Source organism: Dioscorea cayenensis, chromosome 12 (assembly GCF_009730915.1).
Source record: "Dioscorea cayenensis subsp. rotundata cultivar TDr96_F1 chromosome 12, TDr96_F1_v2_PseudoChromosome.rev07_lg8_w22 25.fasta, whole genome shotgun sequence".
In the NCBI taxonomy this organism is placed as follows: Eukaryota; Viridiplantae; Streptophyta; class Magnoliopsida; order Dioscoreales; family Dioscoreaceae; genus Dioscorea; species Dioscorea cayenensis.
In genome coordinates this window covers 7642595-7664556 of record NC_052482.1, presented here as the reverse complement: position 1 = coordinate 7664556, position 21962 = coordinate 7642595, and positions in this window count along the sequence as shown.

Sequence of the window (21962 nt, the reverse complement as noted above, 5' to 3'; positions counted from 1 at the left end):
TTTTCAATCAAAAAACTAATCCTATGTTTTCTTTACGTACTGCCTCCTATTTCTCAATCAAAACCTTAACTCTATATTATCTTTTAAGTACACTCCTATTTTTTAATAAAAAACCTTTTTGGAATGACTCCTATTTTTAAATAAAAAAAACTAATTCTATGTTTTCTTTTGTAAATGTCTCATATTTTTCAATAAAAAACTCTAATCATATGTTTTCTTTTCGGAATGTCTCCTATTTTTAAACCAAAAATTTAATTCCATGTTTTCTTTTCAGAATGTCTGCAATTTTTCAATCAAAATCCTAATCCTACATTTTCTTTTTTCAATGTCTGCTATTTTGAATCAAAATAGTAATCTTATTTTTTCTATTAATAATGTCTTCTGTTTTTTGGTTTTGAATCAAAACCCTAGTCCAGTGTTTTATTTTTTAAATATCTCCAATTCTTTAATCAAAATCCTAATCCTATGTTTTTATTTTTGGAATGTCTGCTATTTTTCGATCAGAAACCTAATCCTATGTTTTCTTTTCGAAATGTCTCGTATTTTTCAATTGAAACCAAAATCCAACATTTTCTTTGAAGAATGTCTCTTATTTTTGAGTCAAATCCTTATCATATTTTTCTTTTCGTAATGTCTCATATTTTTTAATTAAAACCCAAATCCAATGTTTTCTTATCTAAATGTCTCCAATTTTTCAATCAAAACCCAAGTCCTATGTTTTCTTCTTCGGAATGTCTACTATTTTTTAGTTTCGAATCAATTCCCTAATTCAATGTTTTATTCTTTTCGGAATGTCTCCTATTTTCGGTTTTGAATCAAAACCCTAATCATATGTTTTCTTTACTGAATATTTCGTATTTTTCGGTTTTGAATCAAAACCTAATATTATATTTTCTTGTCGGAATCTCCTATTTTTCAAAACAAAACCATAATCATATGTTTTTCTTTTGAAATGTCTCCTATTCTTGAATCAAAACCCAATCCTATGTTTCCTTCTCGGAATGTATCCTATTTTTGAATCATAAACCCTATCCTTTGTTTTTCTTTTTGTAATGTCTCCTATTTTTCAAAGAAAACCCTAATACTATGTTTTCTTTCATAATGTCTCCTATTTTTCAATCAAAATCCTAATCCTCTGCTAGTTTTTGGAATGAACCTTATTTTTTAATCAAAAACTAATCCTATGTTTTCTTCTCGAAATGTCTCCTATTTTTCAATCAAAACACTGATCCTACTTTTTTTTTTAAAATGTCTCCTATTTTTGAATCAAAAGCATAATCCTATGTTTTTTTAATGTCTCTTATTTATTGGTTTTGAATTAATATACTAATCCTATGTTTTTCTTTAGAAATATCTCCAATTCATTAATCAAAACACTAATCCTATGTTTTTATTTTTTGAATGTCTCCTATTTTTCAATCAGTTACATAATCTTTTGTTTTTTTTTCGTAATGTCTCCTGTTTTTTAATCAAGATCATAATCCTAGATTTTCTTTGTGCAATATCTCTTATTTTTTAATTACAAAACTAATACTATGTTTTATTATCGGAACGTCTCCTATTTTTCAATCATAAAAATAATCCAATGTTTTGTTTTTGGAATGTCTCCTATTTTTAAATCAGAATCAGAATCCTAATCCTAAATTTCTTTTAGAATGTCTTCTATTTTTTAATCAAAACCCTAATCATATGTTTTCTTTTCGGAATATTTTCTATTCTTCAATTTTGAATCAAAAACATAGTCCAAAGATTCCATATGGAATGTATCCTATTTTTGAAAAAAAAGGGAAATCTCTGTCTTTTTCTGTAATGTCTCCGATTTTCGGTTTTGAATCAAAACACTAATCACATATTTTCTTTTCAAAATATTTTCTATTTATTGGTTTTGAATCAAAACCTAATATAATATTTTATTGTCGGAATCTCCTTTTTTTCAAAACAAAACCCATAATCATATATTTTAATTTTTGAATGTCTCCTATGTTTTTCTTTTTGGAATGTCTCCTATTTTTCTAAGAAAACTCTAATTCTATGTTTTCTTTCGGAGTGTCTCCTATTTTTTAATCAAAATCACAATCGTCTGTTATCTTTTTGGATGACCAATATTTTTGAATAAAAAAAACTAATCCTATGTATTCTTCTCGAAATGTCTCCTATTTTTCAATCAAAGCACTAATCCTACATTTTGTTTTGCAATGTCTCCTATTTTTTAATCCAAAGCCTAATTATATGTTTTTCTTAAATGTCTCTTATTTATCGGTTTTGAATTAACATCCTAATCCTATGTTTTCCTTTTGAAATTTCTCCAATTCATTAATCAAAACCCTAATCCTATGTTTTTATTTTTGGAATGTCTCCATTTTTCAATCAGAAACCTAATCCTTTGTTTTCTGTTCGGAATGTCTCCTATTTTTCAATCAAAACCCTAATCGTGTGTTTTCTTTTTGGAATGCCTCCTATTTATCGGTTTTGAATTAAAATCATAATAATATTGATTCTTTTCGGAATGCCTCCAATTTTCCAATCAAAACCCTCATACTATGTTTCCTTTCCGGAATGTCTCCTATTTATTGCTTTTGAATCAAAACCCTAATCCTATGTTTAATTTTTTGAATGTCTCCAACCTTTCCATGAAAACAAAAATAATATATTTTTTTTTTGGAATGTCTACTATTTTTGAGTCAAAACTCTAATCCTATGTTTTTTTCCCGAATTTCTACTGTTTTTCAATTTTGAAGCATGACCATAATCCAATGTTTTCTTTTTGAAATGTCTCCTATTTGTTAGTTTTGAATCAAAACTGTATTTCCATGTTTTTTTTCAGAATGCCACCTATTTTTGAATAAAAATCCTAATCCTATGTTTTACTTCGGGAATATCTCCTATTTGTGAATCAAAACCCTAGTCCTATATTTTCTTTTTGCAATATCTCCTATTTTTCACTTTTGCATCAAATCAAATAATCCTATTTTTCATTTTCGGAATATCTCTTTTTTTAATTAAAACCCTAAACCTATATTTGTTCTTGTAATGCCTACTACATTTTTCAATCAAAAGCCAAAATCTTATGTTTTCTTTTTGGAATATCTACAATTTTTCGATTTTCAATCAAAAACCTTATCATATGTTTTCTTTTCATAATGTCTCCTATTTTTCAATCAAAGTCCTAATCGTATGTTTTCTTTTCAGAATGTCTGTTATTTTTCAATCAAAACCACAGTCCTATGTTTTCTTTTGAAAATGTCTCCAATTTCTCAGCTTTCAATCAAAATCCTAATCTTATGTTTACTTTCAGATTGTCTCCCATTTATTGGTTTATGAATGAAAACCCTAATCCTATGTTTCTATTCCAAATGTCTTCTATTTTTCAATGGAAGCCCTTTTTCGTTTTTGAATCAAAACAGTAATCCTATGTTTTCTATTCAATCTATGTTTTCTTTTTTGAATGTCTAACATTTTGTAAAACCCAAATCCTATGTTTTGCTTATAGTATCTCCAATATTTTTTGGTTATTATTCAAAAGCCAAATATTATGCTTTCTTTTTGGAATGCCTCTCATTTTTTAACAAAAACAAGAATTGTATGTTTTACTTTCATAATTTCTCCTATTTTTCAATCAAGATCCTAGTCCTACGTTTTCCTATCAGAATATCTCATTTTTTTTTGTTTTGAAACAAACACTTATCCTACGTTTTCTTTTTAGAATATTTCCTATTTTTGTATCAAAACCATAATATTATGTTTTATTTTGGAAATGTCTCTTATTTTTTAATCAAAACACTAATCCTATGTATTATTTTCATAATATCTCATATTTTTAATTTTCAATCAAATCCCTAATCATAGGTTTTATTTTTGGAATATCTACTATTTTTAAATCAAACCTTAAATTCTATGTTTTTTCAGAGTGACTCCTATTATCAATCAAAAAACTAATCCTATGTTTTTCTTTTCGCAGTGTCTCCTATTTTCCGGTTTTCTACCAAAAACCTAATCCTTTATTTTCTCTTTTGAATGCCTCCTATTTTTCAAATAAAATACTAATTTTATGTTTTCGTTTTGGAATGTCTCCTATTTTATGGTTTTCAATCAAAACCATAATCCTATGATTTTTTCGGAATGTCTCTTATTTTTCGGTTTTGAATCAACAACCCTAATCCTATGTTTTCTTTTCAGAATGTCTCCTATTTTTGAATCAAAATCCTAATCCTTTGTTTTCTTTATGGAATGTCTCCACTTTTTTAGTTTTGAATCAAAACCCTAATTGTACTTTTTCTTTTTTGATTGTCTCATATATTTTCTTTTTGGAATGTCTCCTAGTTTTTAATTAAAACGCTAACCATATGTTTTCTTTTTGGAATTTCTCATATTTGTCAATGAAAACCCTAATACTATGTTTTCTTTGGAAATGTCTTCTAGTTTTTAATTAAAATTCTAGTCCTGTGTTTTCTTTATTGAATGTCTCATGTTTTTTAATCAAAACTCTAATCCTATGTTTTCTTTTCGAAATTTCTCCTATTTATCTGTCTTGAATGAAAACCCTAATTCTATGTTTTCTTTTCAAAATGTCTCCTTTTTTCATATTTTAATCAAAACTCTAATCCAATGTTTTCTAACTGGAATGTCTCCTTTATTTCAATCAAACCACTAATTATATATTTTTTTTGGAGTGTCTCCTTTTTCTGTTTTGAATCAAAGCCCTAATCCTACATTTTTTTTTGGAAAGTTTCCTATTTTTGAATTAAAAGTCTAATCATATGTTTTCTTTTTGTAATGTCTCCTATTCTTGAATCAAAACCCTAATCCTATTTTTTCATCCTGGAATGTCTTCTATTTATTAATAAAAAACCCTAATCCTCTGTTTTTTGTTTTGAATGACTGGTATTTTTCAATCAAAAGACTTCTCCTATGTTATGTATTTGGAAAGTCTCCTATTTTTTGGCTTTCAATAAAAAAATATTATCCCATGTTTTTCTTTAGGAATGTCTCCTATTTTACAATCAAAACAATAATACTATACTTTATGAAGATTTTTGAGAAAATATTCTTCATAGTTTTATTAATGAAGAGTTGTTGTATATAAAGGAAGTGGCTGCTTAATACACTAGCAACAAAATTGGAATGAATTAAACCAAATCTGAAAATCCTCCCACTAAAATAGGAAACTACATTAATATAGAAAATCTTGTCAATGAATCCGGATTCTCCTTTATTCAGCCTACTATAATAGGAAAAAAACAAATCCTTGTAACTTATAACTAATTTCTATGAAGATTTCCACACTCCACCTTAAGGTGTGTTGTAAATATTATACATGCACAGCTTGCAACTCAGATTTTCAAAGGTAGTTCTTAGGAGAGCTTTTGTAAGAATGTCTATAGTTTGGGATTTAGTAGGTGTGTATATAAGTTGGATAATTGAGCTTCCAATCTTCTCAGAAATAAAGTGGCAGTCTATCTCAATATGTTTGGTCTTGTCATGATGTACAGTATTCTTTGCAATGCTAGTAGCCGCTTGATGATCACAAAACAACTTGATTGGTTCCTTGCTATTAATTCCCAACTCATTAAGCAATCTTTGAATCCACATTCCCTCACAAATTCTGAGACCCAAAGCTCATAATTCTGCCTCTACATTGCTTCTTGAAACTACTTATTGTTTTTTGCTCGTCCAAGTCACAAGGTTTCCCCACACATATGAGCAATATCCTGTAGTTGAGCTTATGTCTGAAATATCTCCTACACAGTAAGCATCTTAGAAGACCTTAATCTAATTGTTATTGCACTTTTTATACTATTTACATTTCCCTGGAGTTATCTTCAGATATCTCAAAATGCAGTTTACTGTCTGGATTTTTCATGTATTGGCTTCACACACTTACATGAACTCCGATGTCATTCCGACTATGTGAGAAGTAAATGAGTCGACCAACCAATCTTTGATATCTCCCCCTGTCTACAGTGTACTATTATCAACTTTTCTAATCTTTTTGTAGGATCCATAGGAGTGTCTACAGGTTTAACCTAACATTCCTATCTCTTTGAGAAGATCAAGGACATACTTGCGCTGAGACACAAATATTCAATTGTTTGATCGAGCGACATCCATGCCGAGAAAATACCTGAGTTGGCTAAGATCTTTGATCTCAAACTCCTTTGCTAAAGATTTCTTTATCTTCTCAAGTTCATCATCATAATCATCAGTCAAAAATAATATCATCGACATACACAATTAGAATGGTACTTGTCTGCTTGGAGAAAACTTCACAAACAAGGTATGATCTCCATGACATTGGGAATAACCAAGTTTCACAATTTAGTTTGTAAACTTACCAAATAATGCATGCGATGCCTATTTCAAACCATACAAAAATTTCCTTAATTTGCAAACTTTGTTGCGAGTTGACTCTGTCTGTAGTTCAGGTGGAATCTTCATATACACCTCCTCTTCCAAATCACCATTCAGAAATGCATTTTAACATCTAGTTGATGTAATGGCCATTCTTTATTCATGGCAAGAGAAAGCAAGATTATTATTGTATTGAGATTGGCAACTGGGGCAAATGTTTTGTGGTAGTCTATGCCATAAGACTGTATATATCCCTTTTCTACAAGTCGAGCATTCAATCTTTCAATGTTCCCATCTGCATAGTGTTTAACTGTAAAGATCCATTTATACCCAATTGGTTTTTTTCCATTAGGAAAATCTGAGAACACCCATGTACCATTCTTTTCCAATGTGCTAACTTCTTCATTAATGCCATTTTTCAAGGCGGAATCATTAAGAGCCTCCTCGATAGAGTGAGGGATCTGTATGTTGTCGAGTAAAGAGACAAATGCTTGGAATGATGGAGATAACTTGTCGTACGATATAAAGTTGCAAATAGGATGGATAGTGCATGACCTGGTACTCTTTCTGAAGGCAATTGGTAAGTCTAAATCATTATTTTTGTTGAAATTTTCTTCAGGACTATAGTTATCCATACCTAGAAGAATTTCAGTAGAATTAGGTGTTGGTTTTGATTCTTGGTCTAGAGTGAGAGGTTCTTTGTACTCCATCTGTCTCTCGGACCTTGTTCCCCTAGTATAGACACAAAGCTCTTTGTATGCAACTTGTGGACTTTGTAGAGGTTGGCTAGGAAGATAAATCTTTGGTGGTGAAATATCTGGTGATGGTATAGGAATTAAACTTTCTCCCTGTGTGTTGTGATTACCATGATTGTCATAGTCATCCCAAAACTCATATTCATTTACATTCTCCCCCTGAATTGAAAGTTTGGGATAATAGGGCTGATGTTCAAAGAAAGTTACATCCATTGAATGAGAAAACTTCTTAGAAATAGGAGAATAGCATTTATATCCCTTTTGATGTGAGGAGTACCCTATTAAAACACATTTGATGGATCTAGGATCAAACTTGCTTTAATTTTGTGGATGGATATGGACAAAGGCTGTACATCTGAAGACTTTAGGATCTAAGAAAGGAAATGAGTTTGGTGGTTGGAAAGTTTGAAGGAAAACATTGCATGGAGTTTGGAAGTTAAGTACTCGTGAGGGTATTCAGTTAATGAGGTAGGTAGCAATGAGGATTGCTTCTCCCTAAAATTATTTAGGTACATGTGTAGAGAACATAAGGGACTGTGATATCTCCAATAAGTGTCTATTTTTCCTCTCAGCCGCTCCATTTTGTTGTGGGGTATCAACACAATAGCTTTGGTGGATTATCCCCTGATTTTGGAGATACGAATTTAGAATTAAGCTGAAGTATTCTTTGGCATTATCAATTTTCAAGATTTGAATTTTGGTATTGAATTGAGTTTGAATCATGGTGTTAAAGTTTTCGAATATTTGACTAACTTCTGCCTTTTCTTTCTTTAGGAAAATCCAAGTCATTCTAGTATGATCATTTACGAAGGATACAAACCACTGAGCTCTTGTAATATTTTTTATTCTTGAGGGACCCCAAACATCACCATGAACCATGGCAAAAGGTTGAGGCCATTTATATGATAGACTAGGATACTTTATACGACTATGTTTGGCTAAGTAACAAATTTCACAATTGAAAAACTCTGAATTTGTATTGACGAACATGGAAGGAAATAGTTTTTCAAGGTACCTAAAATTTGGATGGCCAAGGCGGTAATGCCATTATCACACCCCGACCAAGGGTCTCATGGGATGTGACAACCTCCGCGATGATCTCATGAAGGGACACCCTCCCACTCAATCCTTGAGATGCCGCAAGGCTAAACAATAATTTGGAAACAACAATATTTAACATAGATATAAGATATAGGGAAACAATGATATACAATGGAAGTACCAACAACCACACTAACCACAACAAACAGAAATAGAGAGGTTTGACAAATGCACAAGGAAGCAACACTACTAATAGCAACAAAGCTGATACACTAGTTTAAGAGTTGTTTAGATCCAAAACCATGCAACAAGGTTTTTGACACACTAGTGGATCCATAAGTCAAATAACATGTTCATGGCAAAATAACATACACGAACTGAAACAAAAAAATACAAGATAGAATGGTATCAAATACTCAGCACGCTGCCATACAGTTACTCATTGAATACAAGTTACTCATTGAGGGGAGAGGAAAGAAGGGTGAGCAACTATAGTTACTCATTGAGGGGAGGTTAGCACAACTCTAATAGAAATATACCAAAATAATAACATAAATCTCTCAAAATGACACTTTACTAATAAGATAATATAGCTTAGATCACAAATACATATAATCCCAAACTTTAATACAATATAAAAATAGAGTAAAAGGTATTTTACCTCAACCAGAGTTTTACAACTTCAAAACCGTAAAATACTGAAAATAGGGTTCCACATTATGAAAACAAGCTAAACGTGAAGCAAATCTTCCACCATAAAACACGTAAATCAAAATAGTTCCCATTATAAGTATAACAAAGTAAATAGCATGAGTTTCACAATAAGTAATCATAATGCTAGTGCCAAATCAAATTTATGGGAGATCGCCCTCCTAAGAGTGACAGCTAGGCTTCACTTGCTCACCACCAATTCGAGATGACTCTAAAAAGAAACACAATACTATAAATCTCAAACTCCAAAGCAAGAAAACAATAACTCAAAAGCATACTCAACCCATAAAACACCCAGGATGAAATGGTCTAGAAACCTCATGAAATCTTCGCCTTGGCCACGGCTGGATCTAGAGCCATCAAGGTACTCATGCCCTTGACGTTGATCCATCGGTTCAATGCATGGTGACAATGGATAACCGATTAATATCTAGTCAGGATTCTACACTCCCACCTGAACTAGCCCTAATAGTAATCAGCCAGCCTACCGCGCCACCTTAAAAGGCCAGCTGTGCAGACTGCGTACTGCAATAGGGTATCATCATACAAACTTAACAATAAGCACAACTGCACACGGAGTATAATAGCCAACAATAACCAACATATACTCAAATAAATCAAGAATCACCATCCATTCTACAAGGGAATGATGCACATACAACTCAAAAGAGTTTAACATGAATAACTGCACATGATGAGTGCAATTTATATCATGTTTATTTACTCTCAATTCATTATTGTGCTTGTGTCTTAGCATACTTTTGTTTATATTCGGTGTTGTTCTAGGTATATTTGTTCTTAGTGCAAAACTCAGGGGCTCGAAGCATTTTGGAGTAAAATCAGGAACTAAACAAGTAAAGAATAAAGATTTTGCTAAGTGTTCAAGCCAAACACGAGCAAAGCATGATCGTGCTCTATCCCTTTGATTATCTCTGTCTTAAGTGATGAACCAAGTAGGGGAATGTCCTCAGACCAGGCACGGACTGAGCATAATCGTGCTTCTACCCCTAATTATCTCTGGTTGGAGGCAGTTTCAACCCAACAGTGGAAGCACGCTCAGGGTGTTCCTTACATGGTCCTGCTCATACCAAGCATGGCCAGAGCACGACCGTGCTTCTCCTCCTGATTTTCCCAGACAACCACCTAGTCATTTCACTCAGAAATCCGGCTGAGAAACATGCTACAAGCACGACCGTGCTTAGACCTTGTTGAGCCCAAATCAGCCTTTTTTCTTCATATCTCTAAGGTTTCAAACTCATCTTTGTTAGGGGATTTTCTACTCCACCAGGAGGATGCTGATGAGGTCAAAGATCAAGCTACACCACACCATCTAAGGGGCTCAAGGATGAGTTGGAGGGAGAAGGGAAGTGGGGTTAGCATCAAGAAAGCTCAACTAGAAAGATTATCTTAAGAATGAGAGGGTCATATCTTCTTTCCTTAGTTCCTTAGCCTTTTCTTCCAAGTTGTATACATTCATGAGGGGCTACTCGTCCACGGTGCCCCAGAATGTTGAACTATGATATTTTGTATGCTTTGATCACTACCTTTTAATTTCTACAGAGTTCTAGTGATTTCTTGTGTTTAATTTTGTGTTGTATACTTGATGTTTTTGATTTGCACGGTTGTATAGGTAAAACTTGTTGTGTAGATTTCTATAGTTGTAGTTGTCTTGTGTGATTGCAAAACTTGATGTGCATAACAGTTATCTTAGAAAAACTCAGTGTATTTGAGAACCATAGATGTAACATTGCTCTTGAGCACACACATGATCCTTAGAAAAAATCTAGTAGATATTAGAAGCAAGTCAGCATACTATAGCTTATAGGAGTCATCCTGGTTCATTGCTCTCTTATTTTCAAAATCTCAATCTTAGTCTACTTGATAATTCCACCTACTTCTTATTTATTTTATCTATTATTCCACCTTTCAACCAACCTAATTTCTTGTTCAACTAGATATTGGAAGAATAATTAGTACTTTAAGTCAAATCCCTGTGGTTCGACAGTCCTACCCCTCACGGGGTACTGATGCACTCTTCGCAAGTGTACGGGTCACACACAAATAATACAGTGGTACCCTGCTAGTGGTACCCTACTAGGGGTAATGATTCACTCTCCACAAGCATACTTTAAGTACTAATTATTCTTCAAATCTCTAGTCAAGAAAGAACTAGGTTTGATTTAAAAATGGAAAGTAAAATAAGTAAGAAAGAATAGGTGGAGATAACCGGTAGATTAGGATCGAGAGTTTCAATAGTAAGAGAGCAAGGCCCTGGGACAATTCCTATAAGCTATAGCATGCCAACTGACTTCTAATGCCTACCAGGTACATTTTATGGTTCTTGTGTGTGTTTAAAAGCAATTTTACATCCATGGTTCTCAAATGCACCATGTTTTGCTAGGATAATTGTGGTTTCAATCACAACTTGTTTTACAGTCACACAAGGAAACTACCTCTATGGCAATCCACAGAATGAGTTTTACACAAGAACTGTGCAAATTAAACACATCAAGTTATGCTAACACAAGATTAAACACAAGAAACAAAAGGAACTCTGTAAAATATTAGATGAGAGTATTTAAAGCATACAAAGCATTATAGTTGAACATCTCAGGGCACCATGGACAGTTAGCCCCTCATGGATGGATACAACATGGAAGAAGCAATTAAAGATCTAAAGAAGGAAGACATGACTCTCTTCTTCTCAAGAAACTCTTCCTAGTTGAGCTCCGATGCTAGCCCCACTTCTCTTATGCCTCCGACTCATCCTTAATCTCCTTAGATGGCTTGGTGAAGCTTGATCTTCGCCCTTATCAAAGTCCTCTGGGTGGAGAAGAAAAATCCCTGAACAAAGATAAGAATGAATCCCTAGAAATTGGAGTTATAAGGCTGAATTCGGGCTCGACATCGTCTAAGTACAGTCTTGCTTTGACTATGCTATCTCATTGAGATTTCTGATTGAATCCACTAAGTGTTCACCTGGGAGAAATAGGGAGAGGAGCATGGTCATGCTTCGCCCGTGCTTTGCCAGCACACGACTGTGCTAGGAGCATCCTGATCATGCCTCCCCTGTTTGACAGAAACTATCTTCAAGCTAGAATAATTAGGGGGAAGTGCACGGTCGTGCTGAGACCATGCTTGGCCTGCGAGCATCCTCTGCTTGACTTATCACTTGGCAATCCTTCAGGCTGAGTTAATTAGTGGGACAGAGCATGATCATGCTCTGCTCATGTTCAGCTTGAGCACTTAGCAAATATCTTTATCCTTCTCTTATTTCATCCCGATTTCACTCCAAATTACTTCGAATCCCTAAATCCTACACAAGTAACAACTATTGCCAAAAGAGCACCGAATATAGACAAAATTATACTAAAGGATGAGTAAAATAATGAATTAAAGGTAAATAAATGTGTCATGAAATGCATTCATCAAATACCACCACACTTGAATCGTTGTTCGTCCTTAAGGAATCTCAAATCGCTAAATAAAAGAAAAGATGAGTGTATAACTTCTTATTTCTAGGAAATTTCAAATTCTTAAGCATAGAGGGTATAACAGGAATTAGTTATGACTACACTTTTACATCAAAAACCTTGTGTGTGTGGACAACCCTAAATTGAGTGCCCATTGTCCCGAGGAGTCAACCTAACACAACATGACCTTAGTTTAACTAAAAATAGTGGGCAGTAGCTTCATACACCCTAGAGATAGCCTTTTCTCCTGGTAGGTCATCAAATGTACACTTCTAATGCCCAAAATTCAACTACTCAAAAGCCGCTTTCACTCTACTAGGGTTATAGCTCTTTCTACCATCTTTTTACACAAACAAAAGTGCAAATCTAGTCTTGTAGGGCATTCCTATTAAGAAATATGACTTCCCAGGTTTTTTTTTTCAAGACAAAACCTAGTCCTTAGCAAAGTGTGGACATCCTAAACATGTGGCTCCACAATTATGGAAAACTGATGAAATTTTATGTCTTTAAAGTAAAATTAAGTCTACAATTAGGCTCCAACAGTTACTAAGACACTTGTGTCCACCTAAATTTAAGAATTTCCAATAGAAGAATCATAGATCATCATTAGTAAAGCACTCATCCACCAAAGACAAGCATGCAATCCTCCCCCACACTTGAATGTTACATTATCCTCAATGTAAATATGTATGACATGCATTAAAAAAATAGAGAACAAATTGAAAGAGAAGGTTGATGCAACTTTGGTGAACATGTAGAGTGATGGTGCCTCCCTCAACATGTGTGCTATTCATCAAAACCACAATTTCTCAAACAAGGAGAGTAATGTTGGCGCTCTCAACGTGTTGCCGACTCCAAGCACCCACACAATTCTTGAGATGAATGAAAACACACAAGTAAAGCTCACAAAAATAACAAAAGATAAAATGAAATAGAACAACTAAAAATAAACAAACCAAAATGTCAGTATAGCAGGGGACTCCCCTTGCTAACTAAACTACAAAGTTCACTAAATAAAAGATAACAAGAAGATAATGAAATAACAATATAAGGTTGTTGTTCTATTAGAATGCAGCACTCTCAGCCTAGGAATCGCCAGCAGAGGAGGCGGACACATCCTGAAATTCACCCAAGCCAGAAGTGTCGACCACGATGTGTCGAGTGAGGCACATGGGAGAAACAGGCTCAGGTGACAACCGCACACCCAAACACTCAGGAATGCATGCCACACTCCTCTAGACACACCGAAATGTTGCGGATAAGCAAGTAACCTATTGTGAATGGTGAGGATGAGTGCATAGATGTGATGGTGACCGTTGTCATGAGGTAGTGGTAGGCAGTGGAGATGTAGTGGCACATCCCCTGCACTAGATAGATTAGGAGTAGCAGTGGATGAAGAATCGGTGGTTAGCCATATTCAGTACTCAGCCCCCCTAGTAGTGAGGACACGCTGAAGCATCCCTATTGACCTCACCGTCTTAAGGATCATAGGGGCCACACCATCAACTACTCGTATCCTGTCGGTCCCCTCCAGGATGCCTATACGTCTAATCAAACGAGTGATATAGGGGCCGACAAGGAGGGCTTCGAAGCGAGGGTCAATTCCCTGGTGAGAAATAGACACTGCTACCTCATGCCCCAAGTGCAAATGGAGCTCGTCGATCATACTCAAAAGGAAATCAACATCTCGACGACTAGTAACCCCTGTATTATCACCATATCATGTCAACGTGTGACTGAGTATGAAATAGATATACTTGAGGGCCAGAGAATAAAGAGTGGTGGCCTTGTTCTTGTAAGGATCATAGGTAAGAGTGGTGCTCAAATGCCACCAAGCATCTTCCTGGGACTCCCCACCCGGTCAGGAGATCAATAGGCTATCATATGCAGGAATTCGAGTGAACTCCGCATCATAAATCCCCAACCGGATGGAGAAATCGATGAGGCTCATCATGTTCACCGCACAAAATGCTTGAACTGATCAAAGTTAGGGCGATGAAATGCATTAGTCCCTCGCGAAAGCTCGAATGTGGCTAATACCTCAAGTACTAGCCACTCATAAGTAGTATCAGTGATCGGGAACAATTGTTTCCGTGCATCGGCACTGAGTAATTGATTAACCTCCTCCTCTAATCCGACTTCATGGAGGATATCCCAATTAATCTCTTGAGACTCACCAAAAAGTCATCAGGGAAAGAGAGCAAATCGGTAGTGAGTTGGGCAGTCGAATCTACAAGGTATAGGGTTAGTAGTACTAACTGCTTCTCTGCTATCTAGCCTAATAATAAATAGGATGATGTGATGATCTAATGTGCAAACAAATGAATACTGAAGACAAATATGCAATGGTAAAATAGAGAGAGATCTCATTTAGTAAAATTGGAGTATTCAGGTAATGCTCCACCTGGGATTCAGGTATTAGGTACTAGGTGTGCAAAGTGTTTCTAGAATGAGTAGGTTAAGTCATGGCAATCCAAAGATAATCAGATCCTGCCTCCAGTTCACCGATATTGGACCCCTATGAGGTCCTGATGGATAAATCGCTCAATCTCAATACCTCACACCACATATGACTACAAAGCACTCAAGGGATTTTAAAAGGTGTATCCAATTCTTAAGAATATACCTAAACCTACTTTTAGGCAAAAGGTCCCTAACCCCCTACAAGGTCCCGGTGGAGAAATCTCTCAATCTCACGCCTCACACCAAATATGGTTATATAAAGCTTAGGGAATATGGAGATAGAATAAACTAATCCGAGGGGAAAGGTGAGGCTCTACTATCTCATGACTCACCATCTCAACCCTCTTCAATCTTGGGGTTCTAACCCTAATGAAGTTCTCTCTCTCACCAAGGCAATAAATCATGCAAAGCAAACAACCATAAGATCAATAAGGCAAGCAACCATTTGGTAAACAAGAATTAAACTCAACCAAACTCGGATTAAATAGAGACACAAAGCAAATCCACAAAAGATTAGAATCCAAGGATTCAAAAGGACAAATACCCTCTAGAGGTTTAGCTCTTCATGGAGCAATATACAAAATAAACCATCATTGAATGAAAGTATATAAAAGCCATAGAAATAAACCCATATATATATGAACTGATGGCCTTGATGGAGAGCTTCGACTTCTTGATGGAATCAACTCCGAAGCTAGGGTCGCCGGTGGCTTCCATGTGCTATGACAGAGAATAAATCAATTAAAGTTGGTAAAGAAGCACCTTTTAAGCCGCAAAGACCTCCTTTCCAAACCCTAGCTGTCTCAATCCTCAAGAGTTGCACAAAAGATATCAAAAAAAACAAGGCAAGACGACTATTTATAATAAAAAATTAGGTTGTCATGTGCCTCTACACGAGCGTGTGAGGCTCCGACGTGATTGCGTGAGCTGCAGAAATTCCCACAAACAGTGTTTTGCTACAGTACTACAGCAAAAAATGCTGCAATTTGCTATAATACTCTTCCTAAACATGACTCACGCATCTCTTGAGGCCACATGGTCTGGCACACATCCACTGGGTAACTTATAAGACTTTTCATCATTGAATCATCATTTGGAAGCTCTTGCATTCTTCACACAAGTAGGGACATGGGGGTGTGAATACCTTTGTGCACTTCCAACTCACAAATTGGCTTGAATTCTCTTGGAAGTTGGCAGGCATCTCCATGTACATGAGCTCCTCTTGTGTCTTGATCCTTATGTTGCACAAAAACTCCCAAAATATTCTTTCATAACATATCTTTGTTTCCTTTTCTTTCTTCAAGGAATTCACAACCTATTTGCATAGAGGAATAACAAATACACCTTATGAGACATAAAATATGATAAAAATGATGCTCAATGCATGTAAAACGTATAGAGAAATATGCCTGCTCAAGCACTTATGAGGAACTCAGGCAATGAGTCTACATCCGAAGCAGGTTCCCCAACCTGGTGTCTCTTAGAAGGCCTAATGGCAGTGTGCTTCCTCGGCATAATCTGTAAAACAAGGTAAATCAAATAAGTTCAAGCAATTAGGGAGATCAAAGTCATGCTAAGGGCACTCGGACTGTGCTCAGCATTGAAATAGGGGCACGCATGGTCGAGATAATCATGCTGTTGACAGGTGCACGATCATGTTCCCAAGGAGAGTAACTTGCTTGGAACGACCATTGCCCCCAAAGATACAACGCCGTTCAAACTCAAGAACAAAGAAATCTTTGAAATAAAAAAGCAAATTTGAGCATGAAATAATGAAACCAACACAAGATCCACAATACAATCAAGAGCATGACAAGATAAGCATTTCAACCTAACAAACTGGAAAAGAAAGAATGGTGGCTTACCAGGGTTAAGGGAAAGGATGAGGAAAAAGAAGGAATGACCACAACCAAAACCAGCAAAACTCGAAACCTCATGAGGGACCAGAGTACGAAAAGAGGAAGAAGAAGGCTAGGAGGTGATTTGGATGGGAAGGGTCGGTGATGAAGGGTTTGAAAAGACAAAGGGGGAGGAAGAAGAAGGCTAGGAGGCGATATGGATGGGAAGGGTCGGCAGTGAAGGGTTTCAAAAGACAAAGGGGTGTGACCGTTCGCGTTCGAGTACGGGCAAAGCACGCTCATGTGTGAGTGCAAGGATTAGGGTAAGTATTATCGGGTGAAGCACAGTCATGCTTTGAGCATGCTCCTCACCGATATTTTCTCATGAAAGATTTCTAATATCTCTAGGGGAAGGACACGATCGGGTAAACTGCTTAGGAACCGTGCTTATTAGTTTGGCACGGTCATGCTTAGCCTATGCTCACCCTGGAATGCTTCAAAAATTTAAAATTAGGAAAATCAGGGGAGCGATCAGGGCATGCTCTGCCCATGATCGGCCTAGAAATTTCAAGGTAAAACCTATCCTCCTCTGTGACACACAACAAAAATGCTAGGGTTAAGAAAAAGTATTGTAGACACACCGAACAAAAATCAATAATGCACCACGAGATTAAAATCACAAGAACACAGAAACCATAGAAACACACAAAAATAAAACAACAATGATAATAAAACTAAACATGATCACAAAGATAACAAAACAACTTAAGTTGCCTCCCAAGAAGCACTTGTTTAATGTTACTAGCATGATGTACCTGTTTTTCATCAATTAGGTTCATGGGATCAAGACCTCTCATAGCCACCTGGAATACAACTGCAAGCATATGGTAACAATAAATCAATTAAATTGATCGCACTGAAACCCCAAAGGTTTGAACGATCAGGAACATTGGGATCATGTGGAGAGATGGGTGGCTTCTTCTTCTTGGTGATCACCTTTTTGCACCACTTTGTTAAATGAAAGGTTTTTTGCTATCGTGGATCCAGTGGTACGAAGACCTCAACAACCACCAAGTGTAAACTGTATAATTCTTCCATCACCTCCTCTAGCGCTCCATCTTCCAAGGGATTGTCTTCCAATAATTCAGCAAGCTGATCTTTCATGAATATATCTTATACAAATTCAGAAACAAATTCATCAATAATGACCACACAATAGCATGTGTCATCGAAATCCATAGTATGCCTCATGGAATCCCGGAGCTTGAAAATAATCTCTTCTTCGCCCACTCGAAGTGTAATTTGGCCATCCTTGACATCAATAAGAGCCTTTGAAGTTGCTAGTAATGGCCTTCCTAGAATCAATGGTACGTCCAACTTGTCATCAACATCAAGAATAATGAAATCCAGTAGAAAAATGAACTTGTCCACCTTAAAAAAAACATCTTCAATTATGCCTTGTGGTTGGCTAATGGACCTTTTCGCTAACTGCAAAGTCATAGTCGTAGGTTTCGGTTCTCCAAGCCCAAGCCTTTGGAAAATTTTGTAGGGCATGAGGTTGATGCTTGCCCCCATATCAACTAAGGCTTTCTTATCTACTAAACTACCAATAGTGTAAGGAACAATGAAACCCTAGTGATCTTTCTCTTTCTTGGGGAGTTTGTTGGTGATCAACGCCAAACATTCCTCACTAAGTGTTACAGAGGACACTTTTTCCAGTTTTCTCTTGTTCTTTAGTATTTCTTTAAAGAATTTAGCATACCTCAGCATCTGAGCAAGAGTATCAATAAATGGGACATTAATATGCAAAGTCTTGAAAACATCAAAGAATCTCTTATACTGCTCCTCTTGTTGATCCTTCTTCACTTTCACTAGGTAAGGAAGTTTAGGTTGGTATGCTAACAATGCACTTTTTTACTTACTTTGTTCATTAAAGTCTCAAGATCACTGCCAATAGCGGGTTCAACCTTGTCCATTTTGGTCTTCCTCTCAACAGAGTTTGGAAGTCGCATTCCACTCCTCAAAGTGACACCCTTCAAGGATTCCTTTGGGTTTATCTTTGTGTTGCTAGGGAGGGACCCTTGGAGCCTTTCCGTAATTAATTTGGACGTCTAGGACATATGATGCTCTAAATTCATCACAGTCACATTAATATTTCTTATCATGTCCTCATGACCGAAGAGACAAGTTTTAGTACTCTTGATGAATCGGGCCAACAAACCAGTGAGTTCATTGGACGTTTGTTGTACACACTGATAGAGAGGTTCATAGTGTCGCTATTGTTGCTACTACCTTTATCTTGAATGACTACATGAGAAATTTGGGTGATTCCTCCACCCGGCATTGTATGTGTTGTTGTATGGGTTGTTCTAGTAGCGACAATTCTACACAACAAAATCTACCTGCTCAATCTGTCCTGTACCCATATTAGAAGAAGAAGGATACCTTGACTCATACAGAGCTCCCCAACTATCACAAGTAGGTCTTGAGATATCCGAGATGGACTGCATGATGTCCAACCTTTTTGTAATCGCTTCAACCTGTGCGGCAAGAGTGGTAATGGAATCTACTTGACAAATAACGTCTGCTTTAGCTGGTTTGTTCCTCTCAGAACTCCACTGGTAACCATTGTTCGCCATTTCTTCAATCAAGTTGTATGCCTCACTTGGTTGCTTCTTACATAGAGAGCCTCATGATGTAGTATCAAGTATATTCTTGGTGGTGTTCTTCAACCCGTTGTAAAAGATCTGAATTTGCATCAACTCTACTATTCCATGCTGCGGGCATTTTCTCAACATCTCCTTGTATCTCTCCCAAGTGTCATACAAGGATTTTGATTCCAATTGCAAAAAAGAGGAGATATCACTCGTCAACTTAGTGATCTTCGCTAGAGGAAAGTATCTCGTAAGAAAAGTTTCTAAAACCTACTTCCATGTTGTAAGAGACCCTTGCTTCAAGAAACTTAGCCACTGTTTGCCCCTCCTCACAATGAGAATGGAAAGAAACGCAGGCGAACAACACCCTCAAACACATTGCTCGCCTTAAAAGTGTCATAGATTTCAACAAAACTCCTTAGATGCTCATACAAGTCTTCATCTAGAAATCATACAAACTGGCACATTTGTAGCATCATTTGGATAAAATTAGGCTTCAATTCGAAATTGTTCACTATAATAGGAGGTCAAATGATGCTTGACCCTACACCTTCCAAATTTGGCTGAGCAAAATTAGAAATGATTTGTTGTTGATTTACGGCCATTTCCTTTTCTTTACCCACTTCTACACTGATTTCTACTAACCTTGTCTCACTTAAATTGATCTGTCTGATTCTTCTTTGGAAATTTCTCTCAGCTTCAGGATCAGGGTTTGCCAATGAGGAAGAAGTGCTTCCACAGGTCATACAAATGTACATATGCATAGGAGATAGAACAGTGTAAGCTCAACAGAATTAAAAGAATGAAAACAAAAAAAAGACTAAAAGGAATGATAACAAAAAGAGAAAGAGAAAATAGATATTCACAAATATGAACAATATTAACAAACTAGATCACTAGAGTCAAAATTTTTCTAAAAGTTGCTAGTCTACGGCAACGACACCAAAAACTTGATGCACTCTTCGCAAGTGTATTGGTCGCACACAAGTAATACAGTGGTACTCCGCTAGGAGTAAGGTTGTCAAACCTCAAAAACTGGACTTAAAGTACTAATTGTTTTTCTAATCCCTAGTCAAGCAAGAATAGGGTTTGATTTAAAAATGGAAAGTAAAATAAGTAAGAAAGAACATGTGGAGATAGCAGGTAGATTATGATCGAAAGTTTGAACAGCAAGACAGCGTTGCTCCGGGATGATAACTATGACCTATAGCATGATGACTGACATCTAATGCCTACCAGGTATATTCGATGGTTCTTGTGTGTGCTCAGAAGCAATGTTACATCCATGGTTCTCAAATACACCAAGTATTGCTAGGATGACTGTGGTTTCCAATACAATGAGTTTTGCAATCACACAAGGTAACTACCTCTATAGCAATCGGCACACCAAGTTTTACCCAAGCAACTATGACCATCAAACACATTAAGTTATGTAAGCACAAGATTAAACACAAGAAACCAAAAGAACCTTGATCTTTGCCCTCATCAATGTCCTCCCGGTGGAGAGGAAAATTCCCTGAACAAGGATAAGAGCGAAACCCTAGAAACTGGAGTTATAAGGCTGAATTCTGGCTTGACACAGTCTAAGCACGGTTGTGCTTCAACCATGCTATCTCATTGAGAATTCTGAGTGAATCGGTTAAGTGCTTGCTTAGGAGAATCAAGGGGAGGAGCACGATCATACTTAACCCATGCTTCGCCAGTACACAATCTTGCTTGGAGCATCTTGATTGTGATTCCTCTGTTTGACAAAAACTATTTTCAAACAAGAATAATCAGGGGGAAGAGCACGGTCGTGCTGAGACCGTGCTTGGCCTGAGACAACCCTTTGCTTGAATTATCACTGGGTAATCCTTCAGGCTGAGTTAATCAGTGGCATAGAGCATGATTATGCTGTACCCGTGTTCAGCTTGAGCACTTCGCAAATATCTTTGTTCTTCTCTCGTTTAATCCTGATTTCGCTCCAAATTGCTTTGAATCCCTAAATCTAGCCCAAGGAAGAACTATACCTAGAATAGCACTGAATATACACAAAATTATGCTAAAGGATGAGTAAAATAATGAATTGAGGGTAAAAAATGTGACATGAAATGGACTCATCAGGTACCACTGTATTACTTGCAGAGAGTGCATCAAGTTTTTGGCGCAGTTGCCAGGGGCTGGCAACTTTTAGGAAAATTTGGATTTTGGTGATCTAGTTTTTGGATATTGTTCATATTTATAAATATTTGTTTCTCATCTTATTTTAATCATTCTTCTCAGCTTTATTTTCATTTTCACTCTTTTTGTTCTTTTGAGCCTACATTGGTCTATCTTAGCGTACGTAGAAACAAGAAGAGTTAGAAAGATTAATTTGAGTGAGATAGGATCAGTGGAAATTAGTGTGGAAGTTGGTCAGGAGGAAGAAATGGCTTGAGACCAACAACAACAAAGTATCTCCAACTTTACCCTACCAAACTTGGAAGGAATAGGTGCATTGTTTTCCCTCCTATTGCAGAGAACAATTTCAAATTGAAGCCCGATTTCATTCAGATGATATAGGAGATGTGCCAATTTGATGGGTTTTAGGATGAAGACCCGTATGAGCATCTGAGGAGTTTCTTCGAAATCTGTGATACCTTTAAGGCAACAACATGCCCGAGGGTGCTGTTTACCTCAGACTCTTCCCATTTTCATTGT